The 24,426-nt window shown below is 44.0% G+C and overlaps 1 long non-coding RNA gene across 1 annotated transcript in view; it reads left to right on the top strand.

Annotated features, from left to right (window-relative positions):
• Positions 1 to 24,426, top strand: part of LOC137288069 (uncharacterized) — a 180,113-nt gene that overhangs the window by 117,383 nt on the left and 38,304 nt on the right. The window lies entirely within an intron of this gene.

The raw sequence follows: 24,426 nt of genomic DNA on the forward strand, positions 1-24,426 counted from the left end.
ATGCAAATAGGTCTCTAAAGTGGTGGAACCATTCCTGGGTTTGGATATCATTATAAGAATCCTTTTTCTTATTTAGGGATTTAAGTTCCTGCCAAAATCGTTTTGAGTCATTTATATTTTCTTCTATTATTTTTTGCTTATTGTTATAAAATGAAGTACGTTTATATTTGCAGAGGGCATTATATTTATTTCTTAACAGGTTATACTGTATCAATGAGCATTTATCTTTATCTTTCCTGAACCTATTCAAAGATTTACAGCGTTCAGCTTTGAGTTTTCTGCATTCATCGTCAAACCATTCGTTCAGATCATTTCTCGTACTTCTACACTTTCTTTTCATATCTGACGCTGCCAGGCAAAGGGCATCTACTATAAGATTAACGCTAGTGTCTATACATGTGAATGCACTGTCCACAGATTTATCTAAAATATCTTGCACAGGGTCCGAGAGAATGTTCTCTCTGAAGGAGTCAAGCTTGTTATGATCCCAAACAAATCTATAAGTATTCTTACAACCAGATTTCGTACGCGACGATTTCACATGAAGCGTACGTAACTTCATAGTGAGCGGAAGATGCGTTGACTCGGGTCGAGACGTTATCTCAAAATCAGATACATATTCAAACAACGGTGCAGATGATATAATATAATCGACGACGCTTGCGCCGTTATTGCCAATGAAAGTGAAATCTCCAACTTTAGTGTCAGACCCACATCGCCCGTTCATTATGTGTATGTTAATTACTGCACAGAGATCCAGAAAACATTTTCCAAAGTTGTTTATTATCTTATCGGCAGAGTAACGCACTTGGTTGAAATTATCACATATAAAGTCTAGGAATGCAAAGTTTTGATTTTCAACTTGTTCAAGTATATCGTCTTCGACAAAATCTGCATCTGTACCTGTCCGTGCGTTAAAATCTCCACCGCATAAGATCAAAACATCTTCGGGGATGTCACTAAGTATTTGCAGTAGACTATCTTGGAAAATACTAATACCATTTTTACATGATAACACAGGTCTGTTGTACCAGGTAGATGATTCTGGGTGTACATAGACACAGGCATATAGAATATTCTCATCCAGACCAAACATCTTTTTGTCAAACATAATAAATATGGAATTTTCAGTGATTTTCGACCACAGTAAAAACTTCTCAAACTCTTTTTTTATCAAGACAAATATTCCACCAGATAATCTACCGCATTTAGCAATTCGTTCAGCATGTTTGCTTATCGAAACGTAGTTTGAAAATACATCTTGTATATACAGATCATCTACCCAAGTCTCAGTTAAACCTATTACATCAAAACTCTGTAAGTAAATTATAAAGTCGGATTCAGAAAGTTTATGGAAAATTCCTGAAATGTTCCAAAATATAAAATGGATGTCTTTATCTGACCCATTTGTGTTTTTTTTTTCGCTATCTTTATTGTGATCATTGTAGTGTTCTAAAGGATTTTTGCGAGTGTTCCCAGCCTGGCCTAACCCCTATCTATTTTGTGTTCTGTTAGGACGGCGTGATGCAGTCCTATTCTTGTCTGTTTGACGTTGCTGACGTGGTTTGGCTTGTAGATTATCGCTGGTAGTTTGAGGGGGTGTGTCGCTCTCGTTTACCCTGAGTATTGGGGCATCACTTTGTGCTGTCTGTCTCGGCTCCTCAACAAGTTTGTTGCCTTTGTAATAAAATCTCCTATCTGGATATAAACTTCTTTTTCTAGCAAGCTCTTGTCTTTGTGCAACCGTGAGATCATTGGCGATGCCAATACCCTTTTCCTTCAGAACATCCCTCATTTTAACACTATGCCATTTATCCTCCCAGTGTAGCATTTTCACAACAACAGGTCGATTTGAATCTGATTTCTTAGCATTTATTCTGTGGGCCCTCTCTATGTCTCTTGGTCTTAGTGGTGGTAGTTCCTTCACTTCCCTTGCAGTATTAAGCACTTCCAGAACCTTAGCCTTGCTTTCAGTGTATGTCTCTTTACCTGAAGATTCTGGAATACCATACAATACCATGTTATTTCTCCTACTTCGCTGCTCCTGATCCTCTATCCTCGTCTCTAACTCACACAGATAGTCATCTGCGTCTTCCATTCTCTCAATCAGCGAATCTATGTCTAGTCTGAGTACATTCTGTTCTTCTTTAGTGTTGTCAATTTCTGTCTTAAGTTTACTGATATCAGACTGGAGGGATTTTATGTCCACTTTAACTGAGTTGATTTCACCACAAACCTTGTCTTCTGAATCCTGGATCCGATTAAAAATATTGTTTTGCATTTCCTCTAATTCTTTACTCAGAGGCCCTGGATTCAGTTCTACATCACCAGCCAGATGTATCGTTGATGGGAGAGATGAAGCACACTGTATGAACGGTCGCAAAGTAAACAATGTGTTAGGGCTAGTGACGTCACAACTGTCACACAGGTGTAAACATTGATCGGTCGACAGCATGGATGTGAAGAAAGGCAACATGTCAAACTGTTCCCCATATTTGGTCAGAGAGAAGGAGAGAATAAGATGCACTGATATCAGTAGAGCACATATGGTGAGTCGATAGGGCATGTCTGAGCTGTCTGTGAATGGCGTGTACCTGCTGTTTACATGGTCAACCTGCCGTGTACCCCTCGGGTGTTTAAAGCGTCCGATCCTCGCTCTATAGAGCGAAATATCAATCATCATGAATGAGAATCTGTGCTACAACCTTTACTGGGTATCTGTGGCAGTTTATATGTATGCTGGATGCGGGAATGTTATATTACCAGACTTTCTTTTCTTCTCAGCAGATTTCATCGACTTCACTCAGGGGCGCATAACTCTCAGATCCGCATAACTCTGGTGAACATGAAAAGATTGAAACACTTGCCTCCCTGATCCTCTGTCGGCTTCGTGGCACTCGTCCTCCCTCCCTCCCTCCTGGGTCCACTTCTGTCCATGGAGTTCTTCTCGGCAGTCGTCACTGCCTCTGGGGGACTTCATGGTCCATTTCTGCCCCCAGGATGATGATGTCCATGGTGCTGAGAGCAAAGATAATGAGAAGTTTAATGTTTGAAATAACTGATGTTAATTGATGTCTACTTGCCTTTGTGGTCCTCTGTCAGCTTCATCCACTTCTGTCCATGGAGTTCTTCTCGGCAGTCGTCACTGCCTCTGGGGGACTTCATGGTCCATTTCTGCCCCCAGGATGATGATGTCCATGGTGCTGAGAGCAAAGATAATGAGAAGTTTAATGTTTGAAATAACTGATGTGAATTGATGTCTACTTGCCTTTGTGGTACTCTGTCAGCTTCGTGGCAGTGGTCCTTCGTCCCTCCCTCCTGGGTCCATTTTTGCCCCCAGGATGATGATGTCCATGGTCCTAATTGTATATATAAAGAATAAATTAATGTTTGAAATCATTGATATTGATTACATAGGTAATGAATGCCAAAAGTATGTATATACATGTATACAGAATTATAGAAAAATTTGTATCCTGAACTGCATGTTGTAACGGGCACATGACGTCATGGTGAACATGAAAAGATTGAAACACTTGCCTCCCTGATCCTCTGTCGGCTTCGTGGCACTCGTCCTCCCTCCCTCCCTCCTGGGTCCACTTCTGTCCATGGAGTTCTTCTCGGCAGTCGTCACTGCCTCTGGAGGACTTCATGGTCCATTTCTGCCCCCAGGATGATGATGTCCATGGTGCTGAGAGCAAAGATAATGAGAAGTTTAATGTTTGAAATAACTGATGTTAATTGATGTCTACTTGCCTTTGTGGTCCTCTGTCAGCTTCGTGGCAGTGGTCCTTCGTCCCTCCCTCCTGGGTCCATTTTTGCCCCCAGGATGATGATGTCCATGGTCCTAATTGTATATATAAAGAATAAATTAATGTTTGAAATCATTGATATTGATTACATAGGTAATGAATGCCAAAAGTATGTATATACATGTATACAGAATTATGGAAAAATTTGTATCCTGAACTGCATGTTGTAACGGGCACATGACGTCATGGTGAACATGAAAAGATTGAAACACTTGCCTCCCTGATCCTCTGTCGGCTTCGTGGCACTCGTCCTCCCTCCCTCCCTCCTGGGTCCACTTCTGTCCATGGAGTTCTTCTCGGCAGTCGTCACTGCCTCTGGAGGACTTCATGGTCCATTTCTGCCCCCAGGATGATGATGTCCATGGTGCTGAGAGCAAAGATAATGAGAAGTTTAATGTTTGAAATAACTGATGTTAATTGATGTCTACTTGCCTTTGTGGTCCTCTGTCAGCTTCGTGGCAGTGGTCCTTCGTCCCTCCCTCCTGGGTCCATTTTTGCCCCCAGGATGATGATGTCCATGGTCCTAATTGTATATATAAAGAATGAATTAATGTTTGAAATCATTGATATTGATTACATAGGTAATGAATGCCAAAAGTATGTATATACATGTATACAGAATTATGGAAAAATTTGTATCCTGAACTGCATGTTGTAACGGGCACATGACGTCATGGTGAACATGAAAAGATTGAAACACTTGCCTCCCTGATCCTCTGTCGGCTTCGTGGCACTCGTCCTCCCTCCCTCCCTCCTGGGTCCACTTCTGTCCATGGAGTTCTTCTCGGCAGTCGTCACTGCCTCTGGGGGACTTCATGGTCCATTTCTGCCCCCAGGATGATGATGTCCATGGTGCTGAGAGCAAAGATAATGAGAAGTTTAATGTTTGAAATAACTGATGTTAATTGATGTCTACTTGCCTTTGTGGTCCTCTGTCAGCTTCATCCACTTCTGTCCATGGAGTTCTTCTCGGCAGTCGTCACTGCCTCTGGGGGACTTCATGGTCCATTTCTGCCCCCAGGATGATGATGTCCATGGTGCTGAGAGCAAAGATAATGAGAAGTTTAATGTTTGAAATAACTGATGTGAATTGATGTCTACTTGCCTTTGTGGTACTCTGTCAGCTTCGTGGCAGTGGTCCTTCGTCCCTCCCTCCTGGGTCCATTTTTGCCCCCAGGATGATGATGTCCATGGTCCTAATTGTATATATAAAGAATAAATTAATGTTTGAAATCATTGATATTGATTACATAGGTAATGAATGCCAAAAGTATGTATATACATGTATACAGAATTATGGAAAAATTTGTATCCTGAACTGCATGTTGTAACGGGCACATGACGTCATGGTGAACATGAAAAGATTGAAACACTTGCCTCCCTGATCCTCTGTCGGCTTCGTGGCACTCGTCCTCCCTCCCTCCCTCCTGGGTCCACTTCTGTCCATGGAGTTCTTCTCGGCAGTCGTCACTGCCTCTGGAGGACTTCATGGTCCATTTCTGCCCCCAGGATGATGATGTCCATGGTGCTGAGAGCAAAGATAATGAGAAGTTTAATGTTTGAAATAACTGATGTTAATTGATGTCTACTTGCCTTTGTGGTCCTCTGTCAGCTTCGTGGCAGTGGTCCTTCGTCCCTCCCTCCTGGGTCCATTTTTGCCCCCAGGATGATGATGTCCATGGTCCTATTTGTATATATAAAGAATGAATTAATGTTTGAAATCATTGATATTGATTACATAGGTAATGAATGCCAAAAGTATGTATATACATGTATACAGAATTATGGAAAAATTTGTATCCTGAACTGCATGTTGTAACGAGCACATGACGTCATGGTGAACATGAAAAGATTGAAACACTTGCCTCCCTGATCCTCTGTCGGCTTCGTGGCACTCGTCCTCCCTCCCTCCCTCCTGGGTCCACTTCTGTCCATGGAGTTCTTCTCGGCAGTCGTCACTGCCTCTGGAGGACTTCATGGTCCATTTCTGCCCCCAGGATGATGATGTCCATGGTGCTGAGAGCAAAGATAATGAAAAGTTTAATGTTTGAAATAACTGATGTTAATTGATGTCTACTTGCCTTTGTGGTCCTCTGTCAGCTTCGTCCACTTCTGTCCATGGAGTTCTTCTCGGCAGTCGTCACTGCCTCTGGGGGACTTCATGGTCCATTTCTGCCCCCAGGATGATGATGTCCATGGTGCTGAGAGCAAAGATAATGAGAAGTTTAATGTTTGAAATAACTGATGTTAATTGATGTCTACTTGCCTTTGTGGTCCTCTGTCAGCTTCATCCACTTCTGTCCATGGAGTTCTTCTCGGCAGTCGTCACTGCCTCTGGGGGACTTCATGGTCCATTTCTGCCCCCAGGATGATGATGTCCATGGTGCTGAGAGCAAAGATAATGAGAAGTTTAATGTTTGAAATAACTGATGTTAATTGATGTCTACTTGCCTTTGTGGTCCTCTGTCAGCTTCGTCCACTTCTGTCCATGGAGTTCTTCTCGGCAGTCGTCACTGCCTCTGGGGGACTTCATGGTCCATTTCTGCCCCCAGGATGATGATGTCCATGGTGCTGAGAGCAAAGATAATGAGAAGTTTAATGTTTGAAATAACTGATGTTAATTGATGTCTACTTGCCTTTGTGGTCCTCTGTCAGCTTCGTCCACTTCTGTCCATGGAGTTCTTCTCGGCAGCCGTCACTGCCTCTGGGGGACTTCATGGTCCATTTCTGCCCCCAGGATGATGATGTCCATGGTGCTGAGAGCAAAGATAATGAGAAGTTTAATGTTTGAAATAACTGATGTTAATTGATGTCTACTTGCCTTTGTGGTCCTCTGTCAGCTTCGTGGCAGTGGTCCTTCGTCCCTCCCTCCTGGGTCCATTTTTGCCCCCAGGATGATGATGTCCATGGTCCTAATTGTATATATAAAGAATGAATTAATGTTTGAAATCATTGATATTGATTACATAGGTAATGAATGCCAAAAGTATGTATATACATGTATACAGAATTATGGAAAAATTTGTATCCTGAACTGCATGTTGTAACGGGCACATGACGTCATGGTGAACATGAAAAGATTGAAACACTTGCCTCCCTGATCCTCTGTCGGCTTCGTGGCACTCGTCCTCCCTCCCTCCCTCCTGGGTCCACTTCTGTCCATGGAGTTCTTCTCGGCAGTCGTCACTGCCTCTGGAGGACTTCATGGTCCATTTCTGCCCCCAGGATGATGATGTCCATGGTGCTGAGAGCAAAGATAATGAGAAGTTTAATGTTTGAAATAACTGATGTTAATTGATGTCTACTTGCCTTTGTGGTCCTCTGTCAGCTTCGTGGCAGTGGTCCTTCGTCCCTCCCTCCTGGGTCCATTTTTGCCCCCAGGATGATGATGTCCATGGTCCTAATTGTATATATAAAGAATGAATTAATGTTTGAAATCATTGATATTGATTACATAGGTAATGAATGCCAAAAGTATGTATATACATGTATACAGAATTATGGAAAAATTTGTATCCTGAACTGCATGTTGTAACGGGCACATGACGTCATGGTGAACATGAAAAGATTGAAACACTTGCCTCCCTGATCCTCTGTCGGCTTCGTGGCACTCGTCCTCCCTCCCTCCCTCCTGGGTCCACTTCTGTCCATGGAGTTCTTCTCGGCAGTCGTCACTGCCTCTGGGGGACTTCATGGTCCATTTCTGCCCCCAGGATGATGATGTCCATGGTGCTGAGAGCAAAGATAATGAGAAGTTTAATGTTTGAAATAACTGATGTTAATTGATGTCTACTTGCCTTTGTGGTCCTCTGTCAGCTTCATCCACTTCTGTCCATGGAGTTCTTCTCGGCAGTCGTCACTGCCTCTGGGGGACTTCATGGTCCATTTCTGCCCCCAGGATGATGATGTCCATGGTGCTGAGAGCAAAGATAATGAGAAGTTTAATGTTTGAAATAACTGATGTGAATTGATGTCTACTTGCCTTTGTGGTACTCTGTCAGCTTCGTGGCAGTGGTCCTTCGTCCCTCCCTCCTGGGTCCATTTTTGCCCCCAGGATGATGATGTCCATGGTCCTAATTGTATATATAAAGAATAAATTAATGTTTGAAATCATTGATATTGATTACATAGGTAATGAATGCCAAAAGTATGTATATACATGTATACAGAATTATAGAAAAATTTGTATCCTGAACTGCATGTTGTAACGGGCACATGACGTCATGGTGAACATGAAAAGATTGAAACACTTGCCTCCCTGATCCTCTGTCGGCTTCGTGGCACTCGTCCTCCCTCCCTCCCTCCTGGGTCCACTTCTGTCCATGGAGTTCTTCTCGGCAGTCGTCACTGCCTCTGGAGGACTTCATGGTCCATTTCTGCCCCCAGGATGATGATGTCCATGGTGCTGAGAGCAAAGATAATGAGAAGTTTAATGTTTGAAATAACTGATGTTAATTGATGTCTACTTGCCTTTGTGGTCCTCTGTCAGCTTCGTGGCAGTGGTCCTTCGTCCCTCCCTCCTGGGTCCATTTTTGCCCCCAGGATGATGATGTCCATGGTCCTAATTGTATATATAAAGAATAAATTAATGTTTGAAATCATTGATATTGATTACATAGGTAATGAATGCCAAAAGTATGTATATACATGTATACAGAATTATGGAAAAATTTGTATCCTGAACTGCATGTTGTAACGGGCACATGACGTCATGGTGAACATGAAAAGATTGAAACACTTGCCTCCCTGATCCTCTGTCGGCTTCGTGGCACTCGTCCTCCCTCCCTCCCTCCTGGGTCCACTTCTGTCCATGGAGTTCTTCTCGGCAGTCGTCACTGCCTCTGGAGGACTTCATGGTCCATTTCTGCCCCCAGGATGATGATGTCCATGGTGCTGAGAGCAAAGATAATGAGAAGTTTAATGTTTGAAATAACTGATGTTAATTGATGTCTACTTGCCTTTGTGGTCCTCTGTCAGCTTCGTGGCAGTGGTCCTTCGTCCCTCCCTCCTGGGTCCATTTTTGCCCCCAGGATGATGATGTCCATGGTCCTAATTGTATATATAAAGAATGAATTAATGTTTGAAATCATTGATATTGATTACATAGGTAATGAATGCCAAAAGTATGTATATACATGTATACAGAATTATGGAAAAATTTGTATCCTGAACTGCATGTTGTAACGGGCACATGACGTCATGGTGAACATGAAAAGATTGAAACACTTGCCTCCCTGATCCTCTGTCGGCTTTGTGGCACTCGTCCTCCCTCCCTCCCTCCTGGGTCCACTTCTGTCCATGGAGTTCTTCTCGGCAGTCGTCACTGCCTCTGGGGGACTTCATGGTCCATTTCTGCCCCCAGGATGATGATGTCCATGGTGCTGAGAGCAAAGATAATGAGAAGTTTAATGTTTGAAATAACTGATGTTAATTGATGTCTACTTGCCTTTGTGGTCCTCTGTCAGCTTCATCCACTTCTGTCCATGGAGTTCTTCTCGGCAGTCGTCACTGCCTCTGGGGGACTTCATGGTCCATTTCTGCCCCCAGGATGATGATGTCCATGGTGCTGAGAGCAAAGATAATGAGAAGTTTAATGTTTGAAATAACTGATGTGAATTGATGTCTACTTGCCTTTGTGGTACTCTGTCAGCTTCGTGGCAGTGGTCCTTCGTCCCTCCCTCCTGGGTCCATTTTTGCCCCCAGGATGATGATGTCCATGGTCCTAATTGTATATATAAAGAATAAATTAATGTTTGAAATCATTGATATTGATTACATAGGTAATGAATGCCAAAAGTATGTATATACATGTATACAGAATTATGGAAAAATTTGTATCCTGAACTGCATGTTGTAACGGGCACATGACGTCATGGTGAACATGAAAAGATTGAAACACTTGCCTCCCTGATCCTCTGTCGGCTTCGTGGCACTCGTCCTCCCTCCCTCCCTCCTGGGTCCACTTCTGTCCATGGAGTTCTTCTCGGCAGTCGTCACTGCCTCTGGAGGACTTCATGGTCCATTTCTGCCCCCAGGATGATGATGTCCATGGTGCTGAGAGCAAAGATAATGAGAAGTTTAATGTTTGAAATAACTGATGTTAATTGATGTCTACTTGCCTTTGTGGTCCTCTGTCAGCTTCGTGGCAGTGGTCCTTCGTCCCTCCCTCCTGGGTCCATTTTTGCCCCCAGGATGATGATGTCCATGGTCCTATTTGTATATATAAAGAATGAATTAATGTTTGAAATCATTGATATTGATTACATAGGTAATGAATGCCAAAAGTATGTATATACATGTATACAGAATTATGGAAAAATTTGTATCCTGAACTGCATGTTGTAACGAGCACATGACGTCATGGTGAACATGAAAAGATTGAAACACTTGCCTCCCTGATCCTCTGTCGGCTTCGTGGCACTCGTCCTCCCTCCCTCCCTCCTGGGTCCACTTCTGTCCATGGAGTTCTTCTCGGCAGTCGTCACTGCCTCTGGAGGACTTCATGGTCCATTTCTGCCCCCAGGATGATGATGTCCATGGTGCTGAGAGCAAAGATAATGAGAAGTTTAATGTTTGAAATAACTGATGTTAATTGATGTCTACTTGCCTTTGTGGTCCTCTGTCAGCTTCGTGGCAGTGGTCCTTCGTCCCTCCCTCCTGGGTCCATTTTTGCCCCCAGGATGATGATGTCCATGGTCCTAATTGTATATATAAAGAATAAATTAATGTTTGAAATCATTGATATTGATTACATAGGTAATGAATGCCAAAAGTATGTATATACATGTATACAGAATTATGGAAAAATTTGTATCCTGAACTGCATGTTGTAACGGGCACATGACGTCATGGTGAACATGAAAAGATTGAAACACTTGCCTCCCTGATCCTCTGTCGGCTTCGTGGCACTCGTCCTCCCTCCCTCCCTCCTGGGTCCACTTCTGTCCATGGAGTTCTTCTCGGCAGTCGTCACTGCCTCTGGAGGACTTCATGGTCCATTTCTGCCCCCAGGATGATGATGTCCATGGTGCTGAGAGCAAAGATAATGAGAAGTTTAATGTTTGAAATAACTGATGTTAATTGATGTCTACTTGCCTTTGTGGTCCTCTGTCAGCTTCGTGGCAGTGGTCCTTCGTCCCTCCCTCCTGGGTCCATTTTTGCCCCCAGGATGATGATGTCCATGGTCCTAATTGTATATATAAAGAATGAATTAATGTTTGAAATCATTGATATTGATTACATAGGTAATGAATGCCAAAAGTATGTATATACATGTATACAGAATTATGGAAAAATTTGTATCCTGAACTGCATGTTGTAACGGGCACATGACGTCATGGTGAACATGAAAAGATTGAAACACTTGCCTCCCTGATCCTCTGTCGGCTTCGTGGCACTCGTCCTCCCTCCCTCCCTCCTGGGTCCACTTCTGTCCATGGAGTTCTTCTCGGCAGTCGTCACTGCCTCTGGGGGACTTCATGGTCCATTTCTGCCCCCAGGATGATGATGTCCATGGTGCTGAGAGCAAAGATAATGAGAAGTTTAATGTTTGAAATAACTGATGTTAATTGATGTCTACTTGCCTTTGTGGTCCTCTGTCAGCTTCATCCACTTCTGTCCATGGAGTTCTTCTCGGCAGTCGTCACTGCCTCTGGGGGACTTCATGGTCCATTTCTGCCCCCAGGATGATGATGTCCATGGTGCTGAGAGCAAAGATAATGAGAAGTTTAATGTTTGAAATAACTGATGTGAATTGATGTCTACTTGCCTTTGTGGTACTCTGTCAGCTTCGTGGCAGTGGTCCTTCGTCCCTCCCTCCTGGGTCCATTTTTGCCCCCAGGATGATGATGTCCATGGTCCTAATTGTATATATAAAGAATAAATTAATGTTTGAAATCATTGATATTGATTACATAGGTAATGAATGCCAAAAGTATGTATATACATGTATACAGAATTATGGAAAAATTTGTATCCTGAACTGCATGTTGTAACGGGCACATGACGTCATGGTGAACATGAAAAGATTGAAACACTTGCCTCCCTGATCCTCTGTCGGCTTCGTGGCACTCGTCCTCCCTCCCTCCCTCCTGGGTCCACTTCTGTCCATGGAGTTCTTCTCGGCAGTCGTCACTGCCTCTGGAGGACTTCATGGTCCATTTCTGCCCCCAGGATGATGATGTCCATGGTGCTGAGAGCAAAGATAATGAGAAGTTTAATGTTTGAAATAACTGATGTTAATTGATGTCTACTTGCCTTTGTGGTCCTCTGTCAGCTTCGTGGCAGTGGTCCTTCGTCCCTCCCTCCTGGGTCCATTTTTGCCCCCAGGATGATGATGTCCATGGTCCTATTTGTATATATAAAGAATGAATTAATGTTTGAAATCATTGATATTGATTACATAGGTAATGAATGCCAAAAGTATGTATATACATGTATACAGAATTATGGAAAAATTTGTATCCTGAACTGCATGTTGTAACGAGCACATGACGTCATGGTGAACATGAAAAGATTGAAACACTTGCCTCCCTGATCCTCTGTCGGCTTCGTGGCACTCGTCCTCCCTCCCTCCCTCCTGGGTCCACTTCTGTCCATGGAGTTCTTCTCGGCAGTCGTCACTGCCTCTGGAGGACTTCATGGTCCATTTCTGCCCCCAGGATGATGATGTCCATGGTGCTGAGAGCAAAGATAATGAAAAGTTTAATGTTTGAAATAACTGATGTTAATTGATGTCTACTTGCCTTTGTGGTCCTCTGTCAGCTTCGTCCACTTCTGTCCATGGAGTTCTTCTCGGCAGTCGTCACTGCCTCTGGGGGACTTCATGGTCCATTTCTGCCCCCAGGATGATGATGTCCATGGTGCTGAGAGCAAAGATAATGAGAAGTTTAATGTTTGAAATAACTGATGTTAATTGATGTCTACTTGCCTTTGTGGTCCTCTGTCAGCTTCATCCACTTCTGTCCATGGAGTTCTTCTCGGCAGTCGTCACTGCCTCTGGGGGACTTCATGGTCCATTTCTGCCCCCAGGATGATGATGTCCATGGTGCTGAGAGCAAAGATAATGAGAAGTTTAATGTTTGAAATAACTGATGTTAATTGATGTCTACTTGCCTTTGTGGTCCTCTGTCAGCTTCGTCCACTTCTGTCCATGGAGTTCTTCTCGGCAGTCGTCACTGCCTCTGGGGGACTTCATGGTCCATTTCTGCCCCCAGGATGATGATGTCCATGGTGCTGAGAGCAAAGATAATGAGAAGTTTAATGTTTGAAATAACTGATGTTAATTGATGTCTACTTGCCTTTGTGGTCCTCTGTCAGCTTCGTCCACTTCTGTCCATGGAGTTCTTCTCGGCAGCCGTCACTGCCTCTGGGGGACTTCATGGTCCATTTCTGCCCCCAGGATGATGATGTCCATGGTGCTGAGAGCAAAGATAATGAGAAGTTTAATGTTTGAAATAACTGATGTTAATTGATGTCTACTTGCCTTTGTGGTCCTCTGTCAGCTTCGTGGCTGTGGTCCTGCGTCCCTCCCTCCTGGGTCCATTTTTGCCCCCAGGATGATGATATCCGTGGTCTTAATTGTATATATAAAGAATAAATTAATGTTTGAAATCATTGATATTGATTACATAGGTAATGATGCCAAAAGTATGTATATACATGTATACAGAATTATGGAAAAATTTGTATCCTGAACTGCATGTTGTAACGGGCACATGACGTCGTGGTGAACATGAAAAGATTGAAACACTTGCCTCCCTGATCCTCTGTCGGCTTTGTGGCACTCGTCCTCCCTCCCTCCCTCCTGGGTCCACTTCTGTCCATGGAGTTCTTCTCGGCAGTCGTCACTGCCTCTGGGGGACTTCATGGTCCATTTCTGCCCCCAGGATGATGATGTCCATGGTGCTGAGAGCAAAGATAATGAAAAGTTTAATGTTTGAAATAACTGATGTTAATTGATGTCTACTTGCCTTTGTGGTCCTCTGTCAGCTTCGTCCACTTCTGTCCATGGAGTTCTCGGCAGTCGTCACTGCCTCTGGGGGACTTCATGGTCCATTTCTGCCCCCAGGATGATGATGTCCATGGTGCTGAGAGCAAAGATAATGAGAAGTTTAATGTTTGAAATAACTGATGTTAATTGATGTCTACTTGCCTTTGTGGTCCTCTGTCAGCTTCGTGGCAGTGGTCCTTCGTCCCTCCCTCCTGGGTCCATTTTTGCCCCCAGGATGATGATGTCCATGGTCCTAATTGTATATATAAAGAATAAATTAATGTTTGAAATCATTGATATTGATTACATAGGTAATGAATGCCAAAAGTATGTATATACATGTATACAGAATTATGGAAAAATTTGTATCCTGAACTGCATGTTGTAACGGGCACATGACGTCATGGTGAACATGAAAAGATTGAAACACTTGCCTCCCTGATCCTCTGTCGGCTTCGTGGCACTCGTCCTCCCTCCCTCCCTCCTGGGTCCACTTCTGTCCATGGAGTTCTTCTCGGCAGTCGTCACTGCCTCTGGAGGACTTCATGGTCCATTTCTGCCCCCAGGATGATGATGTCCATGGTGCTGAGAGCAAAGATAATGAGAAGTTTAATGTTTGAAATAACTGATGTTAATTGATGTCTACTTGCCTTTGTGGTCCTCTGTCAGCTTCGTGGCAGTGGTCCTTCGTCCCTCCCTCCTGGGTCCATTTTTGCCCCCAGGATGATGATGTCCATGGTCCTAATTGTATATATAAAGAATAAATTAATGTTTGAAATCATTGATATTGATTACATAGGTAATGAATGCCAAAAGTATGTATATACATGTATACAGAATTATGGAAAAATTTGTATCCTGAACTGCATGTTGTAACGGGCACATGACGTCATGGTGAACATGAAAAGATTGAAACACTTGCCTCCCTGATCCTCTGTCGGCTTCGTGGCACTCGTCCTCCCTCCCTCCCTCCTGGGTCCACTTCTGTCCATGGAGTTCTTCTCGGCAGTCGTCACTGCCTCTGGGGGACTTCATGGTCCATTTCTGCCCCCAGGATGATGATGTCCATGGTGCTGAGAGCAAAGATAATGAAAAGTTTAATGTTTGAAATAACTGATGTTAATTGATGTCTACTTGCCTTTGTGGTCCTCTGTCAGCTTCGTCCACTTCTGTCCATGGAGTTCTTCTCGGCAGTCGTCACTGCCTCTGGGGGACTTCATGGTCCATTTCTGCCCCCAGGATGATGATGTCCATGGTGCTGAGAGCAAAGATAATGAGAAGTTTAATGTTTGAAATAACTGATGTGAATTGATGTCTACTTGCCTTTGTGGTCCTCTGTCAGCTTCGTGGCAGTGGTCCTTCGTCCCTCCCTCCTGGGTCCATTTTTGCCCCCAGGATGATGATGTCCATGGTCCTAATTGTATATATAAAGAATAAATTAATGTTTGAAATCATTGATATTGATTACATAGGTAATGAATGCCAAAAGTATGTATATACATGTATACAGAATTATGGAAAAATTTGTATCCTGAACTGCATGTTGTAACGGGCACATGACGTCATGGTGAACATGAAAAGATTGAAACACTTGCCTCCCTGATCCTCTGTCGGCTTCGTGGCTCTCGTCCTCCCTCCCTCCCTCCTGGGTCCACTTCTGTCCATGGAGTTCTTCTCGGCAGTCGTCACTGCCTCTGGGGGACTTCATGGTCCATTTCTGCCCCCAGGATGATGATGTCCATGGTGCTGAGAGCAAAGATAATGAGAAGTTTAATGTTTGAAATAACTGATGTTAATTGATGTCTACTTGCCTTTGTGGTCCTCTGTCAGCTTCGTCCACTTCTGTCCATGGAGTTCTTCTCGGCAGTCGTCACTGCCTCTGGGGGACTTCATGGTCCATTTCTGCCCCCAGGATGATGATGTCCATGGTGCTGAGAGCAAAGATAATGAGAAGTTTAATGTTTGAAATAACTGATGTTAATTGATGTCTACTTGCCTTTGTGGTCCTCTGTCAGCTTCGTGGCAGTGGTCCTTCGTCCCTCCCTCCTGGGTCCATTTTTGCCCCCAGGATGATGATGTCCATGGTCCTAATTGTATATATAAAGAATAAATTAATGTTTGAAATCATTGATATTGATTACATAGGTAATGATGCCAAAAGTATGTATATACATGTATACAGAATTATGGAAAAATTTGTATCCTGAACTGCATGTTGTAACGGGCACATGACGTCGTGGTGAACATGAAAAGATTGAAACACTTGTCTCCCTGATCCTCTGTCGGCTTTGTGGCACTCGTCCTCCCTCCCTCCCTCCTGGGTCCACTTCTGTCCATGGAGTTCTTCTCGGCAGTCGTCACTGCCTCTGGGGGACTTCATGGTCCATTTCTGCCCCCAGGATGATGATGTCCATGGTGCTGAGAGCAAAGATAATGAAAAGTTTAATGTTTGAAATAACTGATGTTAATTGATGTCTACTTGCCTTTGTGGTCCTCTGTCAGCTTCGTCCACTTCTGTCCATGGAGTTCTCGGCAGTCGTCACTGCCTCTGGGGGACTTCATGGTCCATTTCTGCCCCCAGGATGATGATGTCCATGGTGCTGAGAGCAAAGATAATGAGAAGTTTAATGTTTGAAATAACTGATGTTAATTGATGTCTACTTGCCTTTGTGGTCCTCTGTCAGCTTCGTGGCAGTGGTCCTTCGTCCCTCCCTCCTGGGTCCATTTTTGCCCCCAGGATGATGATGTCCATGGTCCTAATTGTATATATAAAGAATAAATTAATGTTTGAAATCATTGATATTGATTACATAGGTAATGAATGCCAAAAGTATGTATATACATGTATACAGAATTATGGAAAAATTTGTATCCTGAACTGCATGTTGTAACGGGCACATGACGTCATGGTGAACATGAAAAGATTGAAACACTTGCCTCCCTGATCCTCTGTCGGCTTCGTGGCACTCGTCCTCCCTCCCTCCCTCCTGGGTCCACTTCTGTCCATGGAGTTCTTCTCGGCAGTCGTCACTGCCTCTGGAGGACTTCATGGTCCATTTCTGCCCCCAGGATGATGATGTCCATGGTGCTGAGAGCAAAGATAATGAGAAGTTTAATGTTTGAAATAACTGATGTTAATTGATGTCTACTTGCCTTTGTGGTCCTCTGTCAGCTTCGTCCACTTCTGTCCATGGAGTTCTTCTCGGCAGTCGTCACTGCCTCTGGGGGACTTCATGGTCCATTTCTGCCCCCAGGATGATGATGTCCATGGTGCTGAGAGCAAAGATAATGAGAAGTTTAATGTTTGAAATAACTGATGTTAATTGATGTCTACTTGCCTTTGTGGTCCTCTGTCAGCTTCGTGGCAGTGGTCCTTCGTCCCTCCCTCCTGGGTCCATTTTTGCCCCCAGGATGATGATGTCCATGGTCCTAATTTTATATATAAAGAATAAATTAATGTTTGAAATCATTGATATTGATTACATAGGTAATGAATGCCAAAAGTATGTATATACATGTATACAGAATTATGGAAAAATTTGTATCCTGAACTGCATGTTGTAACTGGCACATGACGTCGTGGTGAACATGAAAAGATTGAAACACTTGCCTCCCTGATCCTCTGTCGGCTTCGTGGCACTCGTCCTCCCTCCCTCCCTCCTGGGTCCACTTCTGTCCATGGAGTTCTTCTCGGCAGTCGTCACTGCCTCTGGGGGACTTCATGGTCCATTTCTGCCCCCAGGATGATGATGTCCATGGTGCTGAGAGCAAAGATAATGAGAAGTTTAATGTTTGAAATAACTGATGTTAATTGATGTCTACTTGCCTTTGTGGTCCTCTGTCAGCTTCGTCCACTTCTGTCCATGCAGTTCTTCTCGGCAGTCGTCACTGCCTCTGGGGGACTTCATGGTCCATTTCTGCCCCCAGGATGATGATGTCCATGGTGCTGAGAGCAAAGATAATGAGAAGTTTAATGTTTGAAAGAACTGATGTTAATTGATGTCTACTTGCCTTTGTGGTCCTCTGTCAGCTTCGTGGCAGTGGTCCTTCGTCCCTCCCTCCTGGGTCCATTTTTGCCCCCAGGATGATGATGTCCATGGTCCTAATTGTATATATAAAGAATAAATTAATGTTTGAAATCATTGATATTGATTACATAGGTAATGAATGCCAAAAGTATGTATATACATGTATACAGAATTATTGAAAAATTTGTATCCTGAACTGCATGTTGTAACGGGCACATGACGTCGTGGTGAACATGAAAAGATTGAAACACTTGCCTCCCTGATCCTCTGTCGGCTTCGTGGCACTCGTCCTCCCTCCCTCCCTCCTGGGTCCACTTCTGTCCATGGAGTTCTTCTCGGCAGTCGTCACTGCCTCTGGGGGACTTCATGGTCCATTTCTGCCCCCAGGATGATGATGTCCATGGTGCTGAGAGCAAAGATAATGAGAAGTTTAATGTTTGAAATAACTGATGTTAATTGATGTCTACTTGCCTTTGTGGTCCTCTGTCAGCTTCGTCCACTTCTGTCCATGCAGTTCTTCTCGGCAGTCGTCACTGCCTCTGGGGGACTTCATGGTCCATTTCTGCCCCCAGGATGATGATGTCCATGGTGCTGAGAGCAAAGATAATGAGAAGTTTAATGTTTGAAAGAACTGATGTTAATTGATGTCTACTTGCCTTTGTGGTCCTCTGTCAGCTTCGTGGCAGTGGTCCTTCGTCCCTCCCTCCTGGGTCCATTTTTGCCCCCAGGATGATGATGTCCATGGTCCTAATTGTATATATAAAGAATAAATTAATGTTTGAAATCATTGATATTGATTACATAGGTAATGAATGCCAAAAGTATGTATATACATGTATACAGAATTATGGAAAAATTTGTATCCTGAACTGCATGTTGTAACGGGCACATGACGTCGTGGTGAACATGAAAAGATTGAAACACTTGCCTCCCTGATCCTCTGTCGGCTTCGTGGCACTCGTCCTCCCTCCCTCCCTCCTGGGTCCACTTCTGTCCATGGAGTTCTTCTCGGCAGTCGTCACTGCCTCTGGGGGACTTCATGGTCCATTTCTGCCCCCAGGATGATGATGTCCATGGTGCTGAGAGCAAAGATAATGAGAAGTTTAATGTTTGAAATAACTGATGTTAATTGATGTCTACTTGCCTTTGTGGTCCTCTGTCAGCTTCGTGGCAGTGGTCCTTCGTCCCACCCTCCTGGGTCCATTTTTGCCCCCAGGATGATGATGTCCATGGTCCTAATTGTATATATAAAGAATAAATTAATGTTTGAAATCATTGATATTGATTACATAGGTAATGAATGCCAAAAGTATGTATATACATGTATACAGAATTATGGAAAAATTTGTGTCCTGAACTGCATGTTGTAACGGGCACATGACGTCATGGTGAACATGAAAAGATTGAAACACTTGCCTCCCTGATCCTCTGTCGGCTTCGTGGCACTCGTCCTCCCTCCCTCCCTCCTGGGTCCACTTCTGTCCATGGAGTTCTTCTCGGCAGTCGTCACTGCCTCTGGGGGACTTCATGGTCCATTTCTGCCCCCAGGATGATGATGTCCATGGTGCTGAGAGCAAAGATAATGAGAAGTTTAATGTTTGAAATAACTGATGTTAATTGATGTCTACTTGCCTTTGTGGTCCTCTGTCAGCTTCGTCCACTTCTGTCCATGGAGTTCTTCTCGGCAGTCGTCACTGCCTCTGGGGGACTTCATGGTCCATTTCTGCCCCCAGGATGATGATGTCCATGGTGCTGAGAGCAAAGATAATGAGAAGTTTAATGTTTGAAATAACTGATGTTAATTGATGTCTACTTGCCTTTGTGGTCCTCTGTCAGCTTCGTGGCAGTGGTCCTTCGTCCCTCCCTCCTGGGTCCATTTTTGCCCCCAGGATGATGATGTCCATGGTCCTAATTTTATATATAAAGAATAAATTAATGTTTGAAATCATTGATATTGATTACATAGGTAATGAATGCCAAAAGTATGTATATACATGTATACAGAATTATGGAAAAATTTGTATCCTGAACTGCATGTTGTAACGGGCACATGACGTCGTGGTGAACATGAAAAGATTGAAACACTTGCCTCCCTGATCCTCTGTCGGCTTCGTGGCACTCGTCCTCCCTCCCTCCCTCCTGGGTCCACTTCTGTCCATGGAGTTCTTCTCGGCAGTCGTCACTGCCTCTGGGGGACTTCATGGTCCATTTCTGCCCCCAGGATGATGATGTCCATGGTGCTGAGAGCAAAGATAATGAGAAGTTTAATGTTTGAAATAACTGATGTTAATTGATGTCTACTTGCCTTTGTGGTCCTCTGTCAGCTTCGTCCACTTCTGTCCATGGAGTTCTTCTCGGCAGTCGTCACTGCCTCTGGGGGACTTCATGGTCCATTTCTGCCCCCAGGATGATGATGTCCATGGTGCTGAGAGCAAAGATAATGAGAAGTTTAATGTTTGAAATAACTGATGTTAATTGATGTCTACTTGCCTTTGTGGTCCTCTGTCAGCTTCGTGGCAGTGGTCCTTCGTCCCTCCCTCCTGGGTCCATTTTTGCCCCCAGGATGATGATGTCCATGGTCCTAATTTTATATATAAAGAATAAATTAATGTTTGAAATCATTGATATTGATTACATAGGTAATGAATGCCAAAAGTATGTATATACATGTATACAGAATTATGGAAAAATTTGTATCCTGAACTGCATGTTGTAACGGGCACATGACGTCGTGGTGAACATGAAAAGATTGAAACACTTGCCTCCCTGATCCTCTGTCGGCTTCGTGGCACTCGTCCTCCCTCCCTCCCTCCTGGGTCCACTTCTGTCCATGGAGTTCTTCTCGGCAGTCGTCACTGCCTCTGGGGGACTTCATGGTCCATTTCTGCCCCCAGGATGATGATGTCCATGGTGCTGAGAGCAAAGATAATGAGAAGTTTAATGTTTGAAATAACTGATGTTAATTGATGTCTACTTGCCTTTGTGGTCCTCTGTCAGCTTCGTCCACTTCTGTCCATGCAGTTCTTCTCGGCAGTCGTCACTGCCTCTGGGGGACTTCATGGTCCATTTCTGCCCCCAGGATGATGATGTCCATGGTGCTGAGAGCAAAGATAATGAGAAGTTTAATGTTTGAAAGAACTGATGTTAATTGATGTCTACTTGCCTTTGTGGTCCTCTGTCAGCTTCGTGGCAGTGGTCCTTCGTCCCTCCCTCCTGGGTCCATTTTTGCCCCCAGGATGATGATGTCCATGGTCCTAATTGTATATATAAAGAATAAATTAATGTTTGAAATCATTGATATTGATTACATAGGTAATGAATGCCAAAAGTATGTATATACATGTATACAGAATTATTGAAAAATTTGTATCCTGAACTGCATGTTGTAACGGGCACATGACGTCGTGGTGAACATGAAAAGATTGAAACACTTGCCTCCCTGATCCTCTGTCGGCTTCGTGGCACTCGTCCTCCCTCCCTCCCTCCTGGGTCCACTTCTGTCCATGGAGTTCTTCTCGGCAGTCGTCACTGCCTCTGGGGGACTTCATGGTCCATTTCTGCCCCCAGGATGATGATGTCCATGGTGCTGAGAGCAAAGATAATGAGAAGTTTAATGTTTGAAATAACTGATGTTAATTGATGTCTACTTGCCTTTGTGGTCCTCTGTCAGCTTCGTCCACTTCTGTCCATGCAGTTCTTCTCGGCAGTCGTCACTGCCTCTGGGGGACTTCATGGTCCATTTCTGCCCCCAGGATGATGATGTCCATGGTGCTGAGAGCAAAGATAATGAGAAGTTTAATGTTTGAAAGAACTGATGTTAATTGATGTCTACTTGCCTTTGTGGTCCTCTGTCAGCTTCGTGGCAGTGGTCCTTCGTCCCTCCCTCCTGGGTCCATTTTTGCCCCCAGGATGATGATGTCCATGGTCCTAATTGTATATATAAAGAATAAATTAATGTTTGAAATCATTGATATTGATTACATAGGTAATGAATGCCAAAAGTATGTATATACATGTATACAGAATTATGGAAAAATTTGTATCCTGAACTGCATGTTGTAACGGGCACATGACGTCGTGGTGAACATGAAAAGATTGAAACACTTGCCTCCCTGATCCTCTGTCGGCTTCGTGGCACTCGTCCTCCCTCCCTCCCTCCTGGGTCCACTTCTGTCCATGGAGTTCTTCTCGGCAGTCGTCACTGCCTCTGGGGGACTTCATGGTCCATTTCTGCCCCCAGGATGATGATGTCCATGGTGCTGAGAGCAAAGATAATGAGAAGTTTAATGTTTGAAATAACTGATGTTAATTGATGTCTACTTGCCTTTGTGGTCCTCTGTCAGCTTCGTGGCAGTGGTCCTTCGTCCCACCCTCCTGGGTCCATTTTTGCCCCCAGGATGATGATGTCCATGGTCCTAATTGTATATATAAAGAATAAATTAATGTTTGAAATCATTGATATTGATTACATAGGTAATGAATGCCAAAAGTATGTATATACATGTATACAGAATTATGGAAAAATTTGTGTCCTGAACTGCATGTTGTAACGGGCACATGACGTCATGGTGAACATGAAAAGATTGAAACACTTGCCTCCCTGATCCTCTGTCGGCTTCGTGGCACTCGTCCTCCCTCCCTCCCTCCTGGGTCCACTTCTGTCCATGGAGTTCTTCTCGGCAGTCGTCACTGCCTCTGGGGGACTTCATGGTCCATTTCTGCCCCCAGGATGATGATGTCCATGGTGCTGAGAGCAAAGATAATGAGAAGTTTAATGTTTGAAATAACTGATGTTAATTGATGTCTACTTGCCTTTGTGGTCCTCTGTCAGCTTCGTCCACTTCTGTCCATGGAGTTCTTCTCGGCAGTCGTCACTGCCTCTGGGGGACTTCATGGTCCATTTCTGCCCCCAGGATGATGATGTCCATGGTGCTGAGAGCAAAGATAATGAGAAGTTTAATGTTTGAAAGAACTGATGTTAATTGATGTCTACTTGCCTTTGTGGTCCTCTGTCAGCTTCGTGGCAGTGGTCCTTCGTCCCTCCCTCCTGGGTCCATTTTTGCCCCCAGGATGATGATGTCCATGGTCCTAATTGTATATATAAAGAATAAATTAATGTTTGAAATCATTGATATTGATTACATAGGTAATGAATGCCAAAAGTATGTATATACATGTATACAGAATTATGGAAAAATTTGTATCCTGAACTGCATGTTGTAACGGGCACATGACGTCGTGGTGAACATGAAAAGATTGAAACACTTGCCTCCCTGATCCTCTGTCGGCTTCGTGGCACTCGTCCTCCCTCCCTCCCTCCTGGGTCCACTTCTGTCCATGGAGTTCTTCTCGGCAGTCGTCACTGCCTCTGGGGGACTTCATGGTCCATTTCTGCCCCCAGGATGATGATGTCCATGGTGCTGAGAGCAAAGATAATGAGAAGTTTAATGTTTGAAATAACTGATGTTAATTGATGTCTACTTGCCTTTGTGGTCCTCTGTCAGCTTCGTGGCAGTGGTCTTTCGTCCCACCCTCCTGGGTCCATTTTTGCCCCCAGGATGATGATGTCCATGGTCCTAATTGTATATATAAAGAATAAATTAATGTTTGAAATCATTGATATTGATTACATAGGTAATGAATGCCAAAAGTATGTATATACATGTATACAGAATTATGGAAAAATTTGTATCCTGAACTGCATGTTGTAACGGGCACATGACGTCATGGTGAACATGAAAAGATTGAAACACTTGCCTCCCTGATCCTCTGTCGGCTTCGTGGCACTCGTCCTCCCTCCCTCCCTCCTGGGTCCACTTCTGTCCATGGAGTTCTTCTCGGCAGTCGTCACTGCCTCTGGGGGACTTCATGGTCCATTTCTGCCCCCAGGATGATGATGTCCATGGTGCTGAGAGCAAAGATAATGAGAAGTTTAATGTTTGAAATAACTGATGTTAATTGATGTCTACTTGCCTTTGTGGTCCTCTGTCAGCTTCGTGGCAGTGGTCCTTCGTCCCACCCTCCTGGGTCCATTTTTGCCCCCAGGATGATTATGTCCATGGTCCTATTTGTATATATAAAGAATAAATTAATGTTTGAAATCATTGATTTTGATTACATAGGTAATGAATGCCAAAAGTATGTATATACATGTATACAGAATTATGGAAAAATTTGTATCCTGAACTGCATGTTGTAACGGGCACATGACGTCATGGTGAACATGAAAAGATTGAAACACTTGCCTCCCTGATCCTCTGTCGGCTTCGTGGCACTCGTCCTCCCTCCCTCCCTCCTGGGTCCACTTCTGTCCATGGAGTTCTTCTCGGCAGTCGTCACTGCCTCTTCCATTTCTGCCCCCAGGATGATGATGTCCATGGTGCTGAGAGCAAAGATAATGAAAAGTTTAATGTTTGAAATAACTGATGTTAATTGATGTCTACTTGCCTTTGTGGTCCTCTGTCAGCTTCGTCCACTTCTGTCCATGGAGTTCTTCTCGGCAGTCGTCACTGCCTCTGGGGGACTTCATGGTCCATTTCTGCCCCCAGGATGATGATGTCCATGGTGCTGAGAGCAAAGATAGTGAAACGTTTAA

This window comes from Haliotis asinina, chromosome 6 (assembly GCF_037392515.1).
Source record: "Haliotis asinina isolate JCU_RB_2024 chromosome 6, JCU_Hal_asi_v2, whole genome shotgun sequence".
Classification (NCBI taxonomy): domain Eukaryota; kingdom Metazoa; phylum Mollusca; class Gastropoda; order Lepetellida; family Haliotidae; genus Haliotis; species Haliotis asinina.